Source organism: Rutilus rutilus (assembly GCF_951802725.1).
Source record: "Rutilus rutilus genome assembly, chromosome: 17".
Taxonomy (NCBI): Eukaryota; Metazoa; Chordata; class Actinopteri; order Cypriniformes; family Leuciscidae; genus Rutilus; species Rutilus rutilus.
The window spans coordinates 11,544,854-11,553,317 of NC_140230.1; positions in this window are offsets into that span (position 1 = coordinate 11,544,854).

Genomic DNA, 8,464 nt, shown 5'->3' on the forward strand with positions numbered 1-8,464 from the left:
GGAGTACTCTGGGTTCGGGCAGAAATTCCGAGCTCGGAGCCCTCCACCCGGACAGCACGCCAAATACGCATAACCTTTACCGTAATAATTATATGTAGATGTGAACTCGTGAAACGTAAGTGTATATATACCTTATGAGTGCACTTTTTTATTATTATTGAAAAAACACCATGTATGGTGCACCTCTCTTGTAAATGTGTTAACCCATACACAAAATAATTATATTTGAAATATATTTTCTGGATATGTTTTGGAATAATATGCACATATTTGAAATTGGCCCAATAAATATATTTCATACTTATATTTCATATATTTTTGTTATATTTCAGAATATATTTCAATGTATTTTTTTCTGTACGGGTCCCCAAAAGTGTCAAAAATATATGTGGCATATATTCCAAATACATTGAAATATATTCTGAAATATAACAAAAATATATGAAATATAAGTATGAAATATATTTATTGGGCCAATTTCAAATATTTGCATATATTCCAAAACATATCCAGAAAATATATTTCTTTTGTGTATGGGAAAGCATTTTCATATTGTTCATGCACCAGATTGCGTGGTATTTACCCAATGCGGTAAGCTGTTTAGTTTACTTTTAAGAACACCTGAGATGTGTCATACCCCACACAGACGCCACAAATTTCTCAACCTTGCGAGTTCATTACGATCTCTCTGAGTCACACACATATATGAGGTTAATCTGTGGGAGTGTGTTTTGCTGTCTTGAGGTATACGAGAGCAACAGAGAGGGAGGAGATGCAGTGCACTATGGGTCGTCTCAGCATACGGCCGGAGGAGGTCTTCACACAGCCCTCGGCAGACAGGGCTCTGGTGGGTTGCTAGGAGACCAGCCCGGCGCCTATATTAGATCTAATTTATTAAATTCCCCCTTCTCTCACGCCGATTTCTCACCATCTCTCGGCTGTCTCTCTATTTCATTCTCTCTCTCTCTCTGCATAGGCACCACACACACAGAACTGCAATAGTGTTACAGCGCCATGATGCACAAATTCACATGATGACACCACTTCCACTAGGTATGACTTATTGTAAGCTATACATTTGTATTTATAATAGTAGTTAGATTGAGATCTAGACTGTGACATGGCCAATTCATCAATTGTTGTTTGTAAAGTTGGTATGAAATGCATATTCAGTCTGTTTTCTATAAATGCATGTTCTCGATCTTTTTGTGAACGATTCATCCGTTTAATTTTTTAATTTTTTTATTTGACTGCATAATTTTTAATCAGAATGTCTTAGCTCAATCCCTGATGCCGGGTTTCTCGAATCGTTTAGCCTGCTTAAACCCCGTCCATTTCTTACTGTCGATTTTGCATTCAGATCTGCCTTCACCTATCCAATCATCAACATCAAGTAAGAATGCACACAGTATTAAAGGGATACTCCACTTTTTGTGGAAATAGGCTCATTTTACAACTCCCCCAGAGTTAAACAGTTGAGTTTTACCGTTTTCGAATCCATTCAGCCGATCTCCGGGTCTGGCGGTACCACTTTTAGCATAGCTTAGCATAATGAATTGAACCGGACAAGACCATTAGCATCTCTCTCAAAAAAATGAACAGAGTTTCGATATTTTTCCTATTTAAAACTTGACTCTTCTGTAGTTACATCGTGTACTAAGACCGACGGAAAATGAAAAGTTGCGATTTTCTAGGCTGATATGGCTAGGAACTATACTCTCAAGTTTTAAATAGGAAAAATAGGAGAGAGATGCTAATGGTCTTGTCCGGTTCAATTCATTATGCTAAGCTATGCTAAAAGTGGGACCCCCGGACCCGGAGATCGGCTGAATGGATTCGAAAACGGTAAAACTCAACTGTTTAACTCTGGGGGAGTTGTAAAATGAGCCTATTTCCAAAAAAAGTGGAGTATCCCTTTAAAATCCTGGCTGTTAATGATAATTATTTAAGTTTTTGGTATATAACAATAAATTGCAGATAAAATGTTACTTAGTTGACAGATCTCTGAGATGCAGTTTAAATTGTCCTTGAAAAACTCGTTTTAGAAATTTTAGGTATACCCTTATGTTATGGGAACAAAATGTTCCCTCAAAGATGACAATCCTTGTCCTGATGGGGACATTTTTTGGTTCCCATGAGGAAAACGGCTTATAGATCATACAAAGTGATGTTTTTTGAAAATCTAAAAATGCTTTTCTGTGATGGGTATAGGGTTAGGGGATAGAACATACAGTTTGTGCAGTATAAAAACCATTATGTATTTTGAATGTCCGCATAAAACATGACAACATGACAAACATGGTCAATGTCATTGACCTCCCAGTCTGAATTCATGTATATCTCACATAATCTAACATTAATCGCATCTTTTTTGTACAAATAAGGCAGTGAACTCACAACAGAGCCAACATGGTGCCTAGTGAGAAAAAAAAAAAGACAAAAATGGCGTTAATTTGAATCCTCTGCTCAAAACCCAGCTGTAAAACATCACAATAACATTTTCTTTAAAAAGAGAGACAGAGAGAAGGATAAAATGTCTGTAAACCTCAGGAGGAACGGGGAGAGTCTGTTTGCTCGGTGTTCATATGTCTATTCATTTATTTAGACCCTCATTAGTTAATGCCTCAGTGATTGCTTCCTGTGGTCCACAAGGAGCCAATTATTAGGCATCACAGACAGGAAATGACAGAATGTGGAATCACTGGAGGGATTTTAAAAACCAAAAATATATGGATAGCAACTATAATAGTCCACTAACATGAGTAGTCTCTCTGACTATGATGTGTCTTATGCAGCTGGGGATTTTTCATTCTGATTAATAAATTAACGAACGCCAAGTAGGGTCCGTGTTCTCATTTCTGCCTGTCACCTCTCCACAGCGTGACTGAGGCAAATTACAGGCAATAAATATCCTAATATTCTTCCTAAAAGTCTCTTCAAACACAGCAGATGCGAGTAACATGGAAGGAGTCTCGTAAAAGCTGCTGGTCTCATCATCAGTAAATGAGGTTATCGTGCTAAAAAAAAATTGTGCTTTGGAATGTTCGCATAACCACAGAGCAATTTGTTCATCTTAATTTGATTTTCAAACAAAATAGCAACATGGAAAATGTTGGTAAGATGACAGGTCATTACAATTACACAAAACCATTAAGATTAAATGTTTCTCTCTGGCAGTTAAATGAGAACTAGGCTAATTAAAGAAAATAAAACTGTAAGAGGTGCGTTTACACTATTTTGAGCACTTTAAATGTCTACAGACACTAGAACCTAATGCAGTCCTACTATGATGTCCCCCTCTGCGTAGTCAGTTTCTTCAGTTTCACTTTATTTTGGTGCTCCCATTAACACAATCTGTTGATTATAATTAAGTAACGTTGCACCTACATGTTTACTAACTCTCATTAGTGTTAGTGGAGTATTAGTAGACTGGTAGGGTTAGGATTAGAATAAGTTGAAATGTGGTTGCAAAGTTACTTATAGTCAGTAGAATGTCTGTTGAGGAGCATCAACATAGTGTTAACAGATATTAAACTTTTTCCTCCCACCTTTGTCCTCTTCCTTCATCAACTGTAACTAATGACAACTTTGCCACATTCTTCATAAATAAAACAACCATCAGCTGCCAATTCTCCACACCACAAACCAACAAACACATCTTAATAGAAAATACAAACACTCGCCCCTCCTTCTCTCCGATCCAAACTCATCCTTTTCACTCACCCTACTACCTGTTCGCGTGTTCCTATCCTCACTCATCTCCTTTAAGCCATTTCTTCTTCAGTTGTACTCACACTCACTCACATCATCAACACATCTCTTCACAATGGTACCTTTCCCACAGCATTTAAGCAGGCTTGGACAACCCCACTGCTTAAGAAACCCACTCTAAACCCAGCAGTTTTAGAAAACTACAGACTGGTATCCCTTCTTCCATTCATTGCAATAACAATTGAGCGAGTCATGTTCAACCAAGTCCTGGACCTCCTGGACAGCAACCAGAAGTAGCAAAGTCTGGCTACAAAAGTGGCCACTCAACCAAAACTGCCCTGCTTTTGGTTATTGAAGCTCTGAGACTAGCAAGAGCGGCTTCCTAGTTATCAGTACTTATCTTGCTGGATCTGTCTGCTGCTTTTGACACATTTAACCACAAGATCCTCATGACAAAGGGCATCTCTGGAAACACACTCCAGTGGTTCCAGTCTTACCTCTCTGGTAGGTCCTTCAGGGTGTCTTGGAGGGGTGAGGTGTCTAAGTTGCAACATCTAGCTACTGGGGTGCCTCAGGGCTCAGTGCTGGGACCACATCTCTTCTCCATCTACATGTCATCACTAGGATCTGCCATTTAGAAACATGGCTTTTCCTATCACTGCTATGCTGATGACACACAACTCTACCTCTCATTCTAGCTGGATGATCTGACGGTAGCTGCTCGCATCTCAGCCTGTCTGACAGACATTTCTTTCCAGATGAGGACCATCACCTTCAACTCAACCTTTCCGAGACAGAACTGCTTATGGTTTTGGCCAACCCAACACTTTATCACAACTTCTCTATTCAGCTAGGCTCATCAACCGTAACTCCTTACAGGACAGCTTGAAGCTGTGATTGATGATCAATTAAACTTCACTCATTTAGGAAAAACCTTACACAACATTAGGAAAAAGAGGCCCTTCCTATCGGAGAATGCTACACAACTCTTTTACCAAGCTTTTGTTCTATCCAGGCTGGACTATTGTAATGCTCTCTTGGCAGGCCTTCCAGAGTGTACTGTCAAACATCTGCAACTGATCCAGAATGTGGCAGGGAGAGCTCATGTTGCACCTCTCTTCATCAATTTGCAATGGTTGCCATTAGCTGCTCACATCAAATTCAAGGCACTGGTGTTTTCCTATAGAACAACCACTTGCACCACATCCCTATAGCTAAACTCACAACTTAAGATATATGTGCCCTCCAGATGCTTGTCTTCTGCAAGTGAACGGTGCCTTGCAGTGCCATCCCAAAGAGGCACAAAATCACGTTCACGGACCTGTGCTTGCTGGGTTGTATGGCCTGCCTAACTTAACCCAAGCAGAATTTTCAAGAAACGGCTAAAGACGCATCTTTGGTCTTCTACCAAAACAAAACAAAAACTTGCTATGTGTACTGTGTTATACTAACTAGGACTAGTCACAGCACATATATTGTTGGTTTAATTGCTTCAATTTTCCCCTAATTTGTAAGTCGCTTTGGATAAAAGAGTCTGTTAAATGGTTACATGTAAATGTAATATTCATATGATATGAATTTGCAGGGCAGAGTTTACAAAACTTGAACTCAGGAACACATACAAATTTGCATGAGCTCATGCATTCGTATAAATGGAAGTCAATGGAACGAAAAGTCTCTCTTCATCATTGTTCGACACATTTTTTAATAAGGGTGAAATCCAGTCATTTCAACAGGAATCCATGCGATTGGGAATTCTGCGAGAAGGCGAAATAATTCTCCACACACACATTTCGCAGGAATCCACACGATTGGGAATTTCGTGAGAGGGCGAAAGATTTTCCTGTGCAGATTTCACAATTGGATCAAGTCGGTCACTCGATTTCACCGTGTTGACCAACAAAACTGCTTTGTTTGAAAGTGACTTTAAGGTGTGATCACATTAGTGAAATTTTGCAGCAAAATCTGAATTAATTTACAGAAATTACTGAATTTCGCCGGGCAAATTTTTGCTAATCAATGGTAAATGTGACCGTACTTTACCAGACACTGAACCACATTGGTTCAGTATGTCAGTTGCTCCAATATATCATGAAAATAAAAGAGATAATTAGCGTGTTGGTTGGAAACCTCCACTGCAGGGTACAAGAGAGAGCGAGAATAAAAAAGTTTTGGAAAGAATGGGTGATCAGACCCCGGGGCTCAGCCATCTCTCTCCGTCTGTGCCACTACTTCCTGTACAGCTCATGACACTCAGCAGGCCACAGCTGGAGCAACAGACAGGGGAGGAATCAATCTACCGTTTCTCTTCTGCATTCTCGCTTTCGCTCATGCTTGCTGTCAGCCCCTGGACTAGCTAGAAATGTGCTAAAAATACACCCGTGGAATAATAAGGTCTGAGTGCCAAGCAAAAAGAGATAAAAATCTATAAAACATGACAGCTGATGTGAGCGTGTATAGAGTGTGTGTATGTGATTCCAGCAGCTGCTGACCATAACCCTCGGATTGGGCAGCGTGCAATACGGCACTCACAAATGCATCTTCTGAAATACTGCACGACTGCTGACTGCCTGAAACCACTCAGGTGAGACAACAGCACTACCGTCGCCATGGTGACCAGGACCTGCCGAAGCCAGACAGCCCAACACTCACTCACTGCATCCCTGCTGCATTAAAACATCACTCAGTGTGACATAGAGGGATTACAACATTTCAGCTGGCTTTTAGAACTTTCTCTGAAAACATTACTGAGGAAAAAATGTTAAAACTGTTTATTTATTTATTATTATTAGCGTATTTCTCGTAGGTATTACTAGCTGTTGTTTGGCTATCACAAGCCCAGACATTCAACTTTAATTTAACTGAACTGCTTGCAACATACCGGCTCACCTAAAGTCATTTCAATTTCATTCTGATTTGTACAAGCCCAAAATTCGGGATATCTGAGGGTAGGTTGTTCACTTTGTAACATCCATTGCCACCTGTTTGACCTATTGAGGTCAATTTACAGTTGCGATCATGGGAGAAGTATAAATAGCACCAAGTATAAATAACAAATACCTTATTTACACTGTAAATTAAAGATAATTATAAGTAGTTAAAAGGTAAAAGTAGTAAAAAGGCCAAAAAATATATTGCCAATATGCTTTAAATTATATTTATAGAAATATATTTTTAATGCGTTTTAGTTAGGGGTGAATTCAGGTTGATTGGGTCACTTTTTGCCATTGAGATGACTGGGTAAAAGTGTCCCAATCAACCTGAATTCACCCCTACTTATTTTCTCATATATTCATTCCGAGGCCATTTTGCATTTACCCAAAATGTATTTTAAGATCCTAAATATATTTTCTTGCTCCTTGTTATACATTTTGTACATACAACTTCTATTTAGCATATAATGAAAATATATATTTTGGCCAGTTCCTTTTTTTTGGCATGAACCAGAGAAACCAACCAAGAAATAGGTCCATATTCAAAAAAATGTATGAGGTTTTATTTTTTATAAGTTTTATGAGGTTTGAACACCAGCCAATAATTCTTAAAGCCATGCTCATAAAGCCAGTAAGATCTCACGGCAATTCGTACATATTGTACGAGTTGCCCAATTTGTATGAATTCATACGAATGACCTACACCTGACCCCGCCCCTAAACCTACCTATCACATGGGCTCCAGCTAGCATACTGGACTATACATATTTGTATAGTCTGAACCGTATACATACTGGGAACTATATTCTCAGAAGGCGAAGCACTGCTACTTCTGCGGAGTGATTTAACTCCAACTCTGAGTGAACTCTCTGCTCCTCACCACAGGGCTTCTCAGGTGCTGCGAGCAAATCACTCCGCTCAAGTAGCAGTGATTCGCCTTCTGAGAATATAGTTCCCAGTATGTATACGGTTAGAAGATGGCTGTGTCTCATGTGACCTTGTTATTTGTACACGCTGTGACTATACAAATCACAACATGTAAATAGGAAAATGTTGGTGTTATTGTGTCACTTATTGGGAGCAGTATGCTAGCTGGAGCCGTTTACCTCCAGTATTTGTGCTAAGCTAGGCTAGCGGTGTGTGCGTCAGACAGAGTTACGGCACACACGGAGATGAAAAGGGTAAGTATGGACTTATCTAACTCTGGGGGATACAGTGAATAAGCTAAAGTCCTCTTCCAGAAAAGGGGCCAGGAGCAGCAGCTCATTTGTTTTTAAAGGGACACACACACACAAAAAAATGGCATGTTTTAGCTCACCCAAATAGGGACAAATTTGACAAGCTATAATAAATTTTATGGGGGGGTATTTTGAGCTGAAACTTCACAGACACATTCTGGGGACATCAGAGACTTATATTACATCTTGTGAAAAGGGGCATAATAGGTACCCTTTAAATTATCTGCTGGTATCGCTATTGGACATTGTCATATAAAAATGATACTTTATACACTATCCTAATGTTTGTGTTTTTGTAATGTTGGTTGTTATAGGTGTTTGCTTTCTGATCTAAGTAGATAGAGCCCAACCCTGAGCCTCTGTGATGTCTCTATGATATCCCTACAGTATTAATAATAAAACTCAATTTATAAAAGTCTCTAATAATATTTTTAATGACTTAAATTAATAGATTTTAATATTTAATATTTGAAACTTGCATTTGGATCATCATTTGGGATTCATGTGCATGTCACAGCCAATGAGCGCATTCCTCTAAACTACCTTGGCAAATAAACCAGCGTCCGTCGTCGTCTTCTTTTT